Source organism: Citrus clementina, unplaced genomic scaffold, assembly GCF_000493195.1.
Source record: "Citrus clementina cultivar Clemenules unplaced genomic scaffold, Citrus_clementina_v1.0 scaffold_9, whole genome shotgun sequence".
In the NCBI taxonomy this organism is placed as follows: domain Eukaryota; kingdom Viridiplantae; phylum Streptophyta; class Magnoliopsida; order Sapindales; family Rutaceae; genus Citrus; species Citrus x clementina.
Genome location: NW_006261964.1, coordinates 19,816,010 through 19,826,681, shown reverse-complemented (window position 1 = coordinate 19,826,681; position 10,672 = coordinate 19,816,010). Strand labels below are relative to the sequence as shown.

At 33.2% G+C, this 10,672-nt stretch overlaps 1 non-coding gene and 1 pseudogene across 1 annotated transcript; one reads left to right on the top strand and one right to left on the bottom strand.

Moving 5' to 3' along the window:
• Window positions 1-643: 643 nt before the first annotated feature.
• Window positions 644-7,105, bottom strand: LOC112099578 (annotated as a pseudogene).
• On the top strand, window positions 6,545-6,654 carry LOC112095470. Its single transcript, XR_002903832.1, has one exon. It is a non-coding gene; the product is annotated as a small nucleolar RNA R71 (small nucleolar RNA).
• Window positions 7,106-10,672: the final 3,567 nt, after the last annotated feature.

The following is a 10,672-nucleotide window of genomic DNA, read 5'->3' as shown; positions in this document are numbered from 1 at the left end:
CTTGATACCACTAATTCTTCTCCAATTGGTGGGCCAGACATGCACACTAGCGGTTTCATGGGTTTTGGGATAATGCCGAGTATTTGGCTTCCTCTGGTAAAAACAGCTTCTGAGACAAGTCTTGATAACCCTCGTTCACCTCCTCCATATACAAGATGCAGTTTCCTCTCTGCTATGACACGACCAAGATCTACAGCTGCCTGAACGAACTCTTTGTACTTTCCATACTGAAACCCAGAAAGCACACAAATATTTTTGAATTGTTTACTCAAAGATGCTGCCATTGGACTAATTGTTTCAAAAACAAGTTGTGAGTGTTTGAAAAACGAGCTCATATTTAAAGATCTTGGTGACATAAATAATGAGAAACAGCTGTAAATGGGTTGGCATATTTGTCAAATGACGAGGAAAGCTCGTGGCTCAATAATTCAAAAACAAACAGTAAAAAAAAAGTAATAATTAGAAAAAGCAAACAGTAAAAGAAACCAAATAAATACAAAATCACATCGCTAAATGCAATAATGCAAATGATAAAATAACAGTAAAGTAAAATAACAGTGAAGTGAAAGGATATTTACTGGTAGTTGTGATTGTGGCTCACATCTTCCTCTGGTTTTACGTCTAGTAACGGCTTGAACGCCCTCTATGGGTCAAGGATCGGCTTCCCATCCAGTTTTCTTATAAACTGACAAACAGGGTCTTTTTTAGTCAGATTCCCAAGACTAAACTGTGCACTTTGTTTTTGGAATAGTATCCACAAATTGTAAATCTCACGTTGCACAAATCCGCTTCGATGCGTCTCAAGAGATCGTAAGATATCATCCAACGATTCTTTACTCATGCCATCTTTAACGAATTTAATTTTATCTTCACGAGTATCAGAAACCATTCCTAAAGATTTACAATCCGGTCGTTTGCAACCAAGTCTTACACAGTTATGACATTTTGAGCCAAGTCGTTTAGCTCTCCTTTTCTTAGCAAACGTACTTTTACCAAAACCAGGCATGTAAGAAACAAATTGACCAGAAAACTCACCTGCTAATCGGACTTTTGCTTCAATTAACCAACGAATGTCAGAAGGAATGCCATTGATCATTAACAAACGCAGTCGTTCACAACGAGCTTTGTAAATTTTCCTGAGGGCATTCTGAAGGAGAGAGGGAAAATGCTTATGGAGTTTATGTTGTATTTCTTCCATGTTTGATTTTGGGGTTTCAGTTATTGTGGGAAACTGAAGATACCGACTTAAGAAGTCACGGAGTACCGTTGTCCGCCATTTATACGGGAAAATAAATCAAAACACACCAAAATCAAATCTGCAAAATCAAATCAAGCGTGAAAGTGAGCAAAAAAAAAAAAGCACACAATATAAAAGGAAAATGAACTTACATTCGTCCTCTCATTGAGTTAACCTCAAGCTCCATTTGAAATTCATATATGCCACTCTCTACTGTTCTGAGTTGTCCCTCTAGATCCTCAACATAGGACACGAATTCTGATGGTTGCAGATCCCAAAGTGGATGTGATTTACAGCTTTGTATCAGGCCTCTTAAGTGAAATTTTATACGCCGAAATCTTTTAAGATGTGCGAACATGTATTTTCTCATTGAGGTGCTCATGATGTAAAATGAAAATTGATGAGAGAATGTACAACTGTCAAACAAACACGCTTACACAAGAAAAACAATGTTAAAAAAAACTATGTACAGTGCATTAATCTAAAGAAAAAAAATCAAACAATGAAACGGTAAAATAATAGTAAAACAAAAAAAAATCATTAAAGACTTAATCAAGAACTGGTGGGTCATCCAAATTAATTTCGGTGTCCTCATCACGTGGGTGATGTTCCAGATATGGTTTTAATCTTTGACCATTAACTTTAAATGTGACACCGTTATTTGGATTCTCAATTTCTATGGCCCCATATGAATATACATTTTTTACAACAAATGGGCCACTCCATTTTGACTTTAACTTTCCTGGAAATAAATGAAGACGAGAATTATAAAGCAACACTTTTTGACCAATCTCAAATGTTTTTCGAAAAATTCTTTTATCATGAAATGTTTTTGTTCTTGCCTTAATAATTCTTGAATTTTCATATGCATCATTCCTTAATTCCTCAAGTTCATTCAATTGCAATTTTCGCACATTACCAGCATCATCCAAATTTGAATTAAAAGCTTTAATAGCCCAAAGTGATTTATGTTCAAGTTCAACAGGTAAATGACAAGGGTTACCATAAATTAACCAATAGGGTGACATTCCTAATGATGTTTTAAATGCAGTGCGGTAAGCCCAAAGTGCATCATTAAGTCTAAGAGACCAATCTTTTCGGTTTGGGTTAACCGTTTTTTCCAAAATTTGTTTTATCTCCCTATTTGCTAATTCAACTTGACCATTTGTTTGAGGATGATAAGGGGTAGCAATTTTATGTGTAATTCCATATTTCTTCATTAAAGACTCAAATGACTTATTACAAAAATGCTTACCTCCATCACTGATAATGGCTTGAGGGATTCCAAATCGACTTAAAATGTTTTCTCTTAAAAATTTAATCACAGTTTTACTATCATTATTTCGACAAGAAATTGCTTCAATCCATTTTGAGACATAATCAACTGCAACTAATATATACACAAATCCAAAAAATGATGGAAATGGACCCATGAAATCAATTCCCCAACAGTCAAATATTTCAATTTCAAGTATGGGATTTAAGGGCATCATGTTTCTTTTTGTAATTGATCCCAATTTTTGACATTTTTCATAACTTTTGCAAAATTCATATGTGTCTTTAAATATGGTAGGCCAATAAAATCCACACTGCAAAATTTTAGCAGTAGTTTTTCTTGAAGAAAAGTGACCACCACATGCTTCAGAATGACAAAAATTAATGACACTACTTACCTCATTATCAGGAATACATCGCCAAAAAATTTGATCTAGGCAATATTTGAACAAATAAGGATCATCCCAATAAAATTTCTTTACTTCAACAAAAAATTTCTTCTTCTCTTGAGCATTCCATTGCAAAGGCATTTTACCTGTAACAAGAAAATTAACAATATTAGCATACATGGCATTAAAGTAATAGAAAATAAAAATTCATCAGGGAAATAATCATTTATGGGTGTTATATCATTGCAGAATTCGGATGTGAGTCTTGATAGATGATCAGCAACAACATTTTCAGCACCCTTTTTATCTTTGATGGTAAGGTCAAATTCTTGTAGTAACAAAATCCAACGAATTAGTCTCGGTTTGGCATCCTGTTTACTCATCAAATATCTCACAGCAGCATGGTCAATAAACACAACAGATTTAGAGCCAAGCAAATATGAACGGAATTTGTTTAATGCAAATACCATAGCAAGTAATTCTTTTTCAGTTGTAAAATAATTCATTTGAGCACTATCCAAAGTCTTACTCGCATAATAAATCACAAAAGGCTTACCGTCTCTTCTTTGTCCTAAAACAGCACCAACAGCAAAATCACTTGCATCACACATTAATTCAAATGGCAAAGACCAATCAGGAGATTGCATAATAGGTGCAGATGTTAAAAGACATATTATTTTTTCAAAAGATTTTGGCAATCATCATTCCATTCAAACGGTGCATCTTTTAATAAGAGATTACAAAGTGGTTTAGATATGGCACTAAAGTTTTTTATAAACCTCCTATAAAATCCTGCATGTCCTAAAAAGGATCGCACATCTCTAACTGTTTTTGGTTGTGGCAATTTAGATATGACTTCAATTTTTGCTTTGTCAACTTCAATTCCTTTAATAGAAACAACATGACCCAAAACAATTCCAGAAGTAACCATGTAGTGACATTTTTCCCAATTCAACACGAGTTCTTTTTCAACACATCTTTTTAAAACTTTCTCCAAATTATCAAGGCAATCATCAAAAGAATTCCCAAACACAGTCAAATCATCCATAAAGACCTCTAAACAATGTTCAACCATATCACAAAAAATGCTTAACATACATCTTTGAAATGTTGCAGGAGCATTACAAAGCCCGAATGACATTCTTTTAAATGCAAATGTTCCAAAAGGACATGTGAATGTGGTCTTTTCTTGGTCCTCAAGTGCTATAGGAATTTGATAATAACCTGAATATCCATCTAAAAAACAGTAGTAGGGATGTCCTACTACTCTTTCTAAGATTTGGTCAAGGAATGGTAATGGAAAATGACCTTTTCTAGTGGCTTCATTTAATTTTCTATAATCAATGCACATGCGCCAACTAGATGTAATTCGTGTTGGAATTAATTCACCTTTTTCATTTTTAACAACAGTGATTCCAGATTTTTTAGGCACTACTTGTGTAGGACTTACCCACTTACTATCAGAAATAGGGTAGATAATTCCCACATCAAGTAATTTAAGGACTTCTGTTTTGACTGCCTCTTTCATGTGTGGGTTTAATCTTCTTTGAGGTGATGACATATTTTAGCATTTTCTTCCAAATTAATTCTATGTGTGCATATTAAGGGATTAATGCCTTTAATGTCATTTAAAGTCCATCCTATTGCATTTTTATGCTTTTTAAGAACAGTTAGTAACTTACCTTCTTAGTCGCTTGTTAAAGTAGAAAAAATCACAACATGATAAGTTTGTTCTTCTCCAAGAAAAGCATATTTCAATCCTTCAGGCAAAGGTTTCAATTCCATTTTAGGTGCTTCTTGTTGTTCTGTCTTTTCAATACTTCCAAGCTCCTCAAATTTTGGCTCGTCATCATAATTTTGCGAAGTCTGCATAGAATCAAGCAACAAATTTATATTAGAAATATCAAGTTCAAGTTGCTTATTTGACTCAATTGAATTAACTAAACAAACATTAGAAAGTTCAAAAAAATCCCCTTTTTGAATATTTTCCTCGATACAAGATTCAAACAATTCCTTTTGTTCATCAGTATCATCTTCATTCTCATTTTCTTCATTAGGTTGCCTGCACATGTTGAAAACATTTAATTCCAAAGTCATATTCCCAAAGGATAAATTCATTAAACCATTTCTACAATTAATCAAAGCATTAGCAGTTGCTAAAAATGGTCGACCTAAAATTACAGGAATTGGTTTGTAATTATTCACAACAGGTTCAGTTTCCAAGACAATAAAATCCACAGGATAAATAAATTTATCAACTTGTACTAAAACATCTTCCACTATTCCTTTTGGTACTTTAACTGATCTATCGGCAAGCAAAAGTGTAGTTGAAGTTGATTTTAACTCACCAAGATTAAGTTGAAGATAAACTGAATATGGAAGCAAATTAACACTAGCACCAAGATCTAGTAAAGCATGCTCAATTCAGTGGTTACCAATAATACAAGAAATGTTAGGACAACCAGGATCTTTATATTTCAACTTATTATTAGTAGACAGAATTGTACTTACCTGTTCGGCCATGAAAGCACTCTTTCTTACCTTCAATTTCCTCTTAACAGTGCACAAGTCCTTTAAAAATTTGGCATATGAAGGAACCTGCTTGATTGCATCTAATAGAGGAATGTTAACTTTCACTTGCTTAAAGATTTCATAAATTTCAGAAGAGTGGTTTGATTTCTTTGGTTTATTCAATGCATGCGGAAATGGTGGTTCAGGTGGAACACTAGTTATTTCTTCACTAGGTGTAAGTTCATTTAGTCCTTCCTTACCCTTTGAATTTTCATCATTTTCATAAGGTTCAGGCATAGGTCTATCAACAACCTTACCACTACGAAGAGTTATAACTGACTTGACTTGGTCTGTGGGTGGATTTTGTTGAATTTTAGGATTTGGTTGTGGTTGGGCTGGAAATTTTCCTTTTTCTTGAATGGTGAGTGCATAAGCAATTTTAGCAAGAGTATCTTTCAAATCAGAAAAAGTTTGTGCATTTTGATTGTTAATAACATCTTGCTTTCTGATGAATGAATGCATTGTGTCTTCTAGATTTTTCTAGGGTGGTGGAACATATGGTGCATAAGGCTGAGGATTTTGAAAATTTTGTGGAGGTGGTGCTTGTAAAGATTGTGCATTATTATTATTTCTCCAACTGAAATTCAGATGATTTCTCCAACCAGGATTATAAGTCTGCGAATATGGGTTTGGTTTATTGAAAGTGTTAATGACATTAGCTTGATCATTTAGACATTCTTTAAGTGCAGGCAAAGTGGGACACTCTTGAGTGAAATGATCATTCGAATTACATATGTTACATGCAATTTCTTGAACAGATTTTACTTGATCACTCTTTTTATGCTCCAAAGCTTCAACTTTCCTAACTAAGGATGCAAATTTTGCTTGTAAATCATGATCTTCCCTAAGGTTATGGATTCCTCCACTAGATGGAGATGATTGTTGCTTACTTGTCAATTCAAAAGTTCCAACAGTATCCCAATGTTGTGCATTTTCAGCTAATTGGTCAAGGTAATCTAGTGCATCTTCAGAATTTTTATCCCTAAATTCACCATTACACATCATTTCAACAACCTGTCTACTTTGGGGTATTAAGCCCTCGTAGAAATAAGTGACCAATCGCCAAGTTTCAAAACCATGATGTGGACATATGTTAAGCAACTCTTTAAACCTATCCCAATATTGGTATAAATGTTTCTCCATTTTTTTGAGTGAAAGAAGTGATTTGCCTTTTAAAAGAATTTGTTCTATGAGGTGAAAAGAATTTTTTCAAAAACTGTTCTTGCATGTTATTCCAAGTTCTTACTGATCCAGATCTAAGGTTTTGTAGCCAAGTTTTAGCTTTATCTTTTAATGAAAAAGGAAAAAACTTTAATCTAATTATGTTCATGCTACAATTTTGGTCCGTGTATGTATTACAAACTTCCTCAAAATCTCTTAGATGCAAGTACGGATTCTCAGATTCTAAACCATGAAATGTTGGTAAAAGTTGGATAATACCTGGTTTAAAGTTGAATCGAGATGCTTCTGGAGGAAATACTATACACGACGGTGCTCCGGTTCTGGTTGGATTCATGTAGTCTCTCAGAGTCCTTGGTTGATTCTGATCATGCCCATGTTGAGATTGGTTGTCTCCCTGATCAATTTGAGGATTAAGTTCGCCCAAAACGTTTTTGCCTTCATTCTCATCCATGATTGGTGGTGGAGATTGAGATCTACGAATTAACTTGCCACTTGAAGATCGAGACCAATGTCTCATGCAAGGGTTATGTTATAAAGATAATATTTACACAAATTGATAACAAAATAAAATAAAATAAATAAATAAGCAAATAATATAAGTATACAAAAGAAAATTAAATAACAAAAATGGTGGTTGAACCCACCAACAAAGTAAAAAATAAATAAATAAATAAATAAATGCAAAATAAAAAAAAATGGTGGTTGAACCCACCAATTAAAAAAATAAAAAATGCAAAATTAAATAAATACTGGAAATTAAATAACTGAAAATAAAAGTTAAGAGTTAGTAGTTAGTTTGGTGGTTAAACCCACCAATAAAGCAAAAAAAAATAAATAAATACGAAATAAAATAAATGCAGAAAATTAAATAACTGAAATTAAATAAAAGTTAGGAGTTAGCAGTTAGTAAGTTAAGAGTTAATAATTAGAGTTAGTAGTTAAAGTTAGTTTGGTCCAAAATAAGTCCAAATATGTCCAAATATGTCCAAGTCTTGATTATGTTGAGGAATTTCGTCTAGGGATTCTATTGCAAATTATTTTTAATTTTATGGTCAAACTGTAATTTTTAGAAGTTTAGAATTAGCAATTTGGGATGAAAGTGAAACAATTGAAAGATGTCAGGGTCCGAACGTAATTACCAAAAGATTGGGCTAGAAACGGAAATTGTTGGGGTGACACGAGAATTATGAAAGATATGGAGACAAAAGAGAATTTAAGAAAAGGATAAGGGGGCAAACGAAATTTTACATATAAGAGAAAAATAAAAAACGGAAAAACAAACCAAATAAAAAACTTTTCCCCGACAACCGCGCAAAAAACTTGACACAACTTAAAAGTAAATTTTAACTCCCAAGTATAAGAGTGTCTTGTTGTATTATAACTCGGTGAGTCCGAGGTCGATCCACAGAGAAAAGATTTAATTAGTTTATTTTATTTTATCTAAAAATTGAAATTAAAACTTGAATATAAACAACTTAATTTAAATGAAACTATGGAATTGAACTAGTTAGGGTTATGGATCCACTCTTAGAAATAAATAAAACTTAATAAATTCTTTTTGCCAATTTGTTTTAGATTTATTACTCAAAAGATTAATTATACAAATTATTATTATTTTCCCTTTAATTTTATGATGGATTAAGTATTGATTGTGCCAAAATTTAATTTGTCTACAATAAGTCAAGATATCATTTCACCATGCCTTATATTAAGATCTTAAGAATTTATTGTGCCAAATTCATTTGTTTGTCTACAATAAATCAAATTTTCAAAATATAAAACATGTATAAAATTAAATAGAAAATAATTTAATTTATAAAATTAAACATAGAATTTGATTAAATCATATTTATTTCTTAAGAGTTTCACCTACCCCTAACTAATATTATTTAGTTAAGCATAATTAAAATAAAAAGAAGTAGTAAAATTGAATTACTTATAATTAAAAGAAATAAAAACAACTAAAATTGGAAATAAAACTAATTTTATTAATGAAAATAATTATACAAAATATTAAAAACACACCTGGAAATCAAGATTACAAGGAGATGGAGAGAATTTGAGAAGAAGAGAGTTGTAGAGAGATGATTAAAACATAAAAATGAGGCCCTATTTATAGAAAAATAAATTCATAATCTAGTACTTTGCGGTCCATCATAGGCTTCATGCATGTGCTCTTCACAACCCTTAGATCAAGATCCAATGGCTGGTCAAACTGTAAAAGTCAACATCACACATGGCATCATTTGACTCGTCCGATTTGCCCAAAGAACGGTTGAGATTTGGCGGGTTAATGGGTGGATCGGGTCGACCCGAATACAAAGATTCGGATCCTCCAACTTGCTTCACCAACCATTGCCACGTGGCACAATCATGGCCATTGAATCATGAACGGTTGAGATTTAGTCAAGATTGCCAGTTATCCCATGCACTCATATCTATTGTAAGCTAATTTTATCATCCAATCAGTGCTCGGTCAACAGGAAAAGTCAACTTTTTTTTACACAAGCCCAATTTTAAGCCGATCTTGACTGATCTTAAGGTTTTCGGACCTCCGAAATCCAAATTTGACCTCCGTTTATCTGTTTGGAGCCTCGAAGTACGTGAAATTAATAATTTTCCTAATAAACACATAAAAATACACAAAATTAAATATATTTAAAACATAATTAATAATTCATAATATATTACATAAACACAAATATAAATTATAACATAAGTATAAAATAACATATTATCGCTTGATAATTAAACAATTTTTAATACTAATCAGTAACAACTGAGACCGAAAGGATAATGAGCATACCTCGTTAGAGAGATCGCGACATCTATAGATACTCCTAACGCCCTCAAGGTGAGTGAACTAGCTAAAATGAATCTCTTTTCTAGAAGTATACAGGTCTAGCGCCTCATTTGAGATTCCGAGAATACAACTAAGCTCAAACACATCAAACTCAATCCTAACACCTCCAACGTGTGTTACGACCCTATCTTTTCAATTAACCGAAATCTCCATATTAGAGTAAAACACCCTAACTAAGTTTTCATAGACTCGTTCTTCAATGCCTAAGGCTTCATCCCATTGTCTTAGCATTTGAGGCAAAGTTCTACCACATATAGTAATATCAGTGAAGTTGTCAATATCAATATAGAATGAGGGAGTTACTGCTTTTCCCATGATGTTCTCGTGAAATCGTTGAGCCAGTTGACCATTTGGAAAATTTAGGCTGTTAAAATTTTGAGAAAGAGGCCTGGAGGAACTGGGATTGCTTGGAGCAGCCTTCTTGGTTCGGACACGCCTCGGTCGTGAAGCAATTGATGATTTTAGAAGAATTTAAATCGGTAGAAAGTAAGTTTAAGAGATAAGAGAGTGATTACAAGTTGAAACTGGATGGAAAATGGAAGAAATTTGGGTCAAATTGAGCAAGAATGACTCTGTGGGATCCAGGGTTTTAGAAAGGGGATTTTTCAATTTTTGAAGCAAAAACTGATTTTAATCGGTAGGAGAGGTTCTTAGAGGATAAAAATTTCTTTTAATGCTTCAATTTGGTGAAAGAAAGAAAGAAAAAATGGTGGATTTGACAGAAAGAAGAAGTTACAGTCGCGGGTTGAGAGAGAGAGAAGAATGGTTCAAAAATGAAATGAAAAAGAAGACTGGTCACTGTGCACTTATCGCATGATAACGACCAGCTGTTATAGAGATATCGGCGAACTGACAACGTCCAAAGAGCTCCCTAAAATTTTTCATGCAAACGGCGAGCCATTATTGTACTATCGGCAAACCGACAGCATCCAGAGAGCATCCCAATTTTTTTTTTCAAACAGTGGGCGTTAATTTGATGTCGGCGAACCGATAGCGTCCATAATGCTTGCCAAGGTTTCTGCCCGAAAACGGTTGGCCGTTTAGTGAGATAATGGCAATTCGTTTTCTACAACTTATGATTTCACACATTTATTTTAGTATTTGGCCACAAATAATACATTTCAAGATTATTTCATTGATCTAAAAATGTTTTAA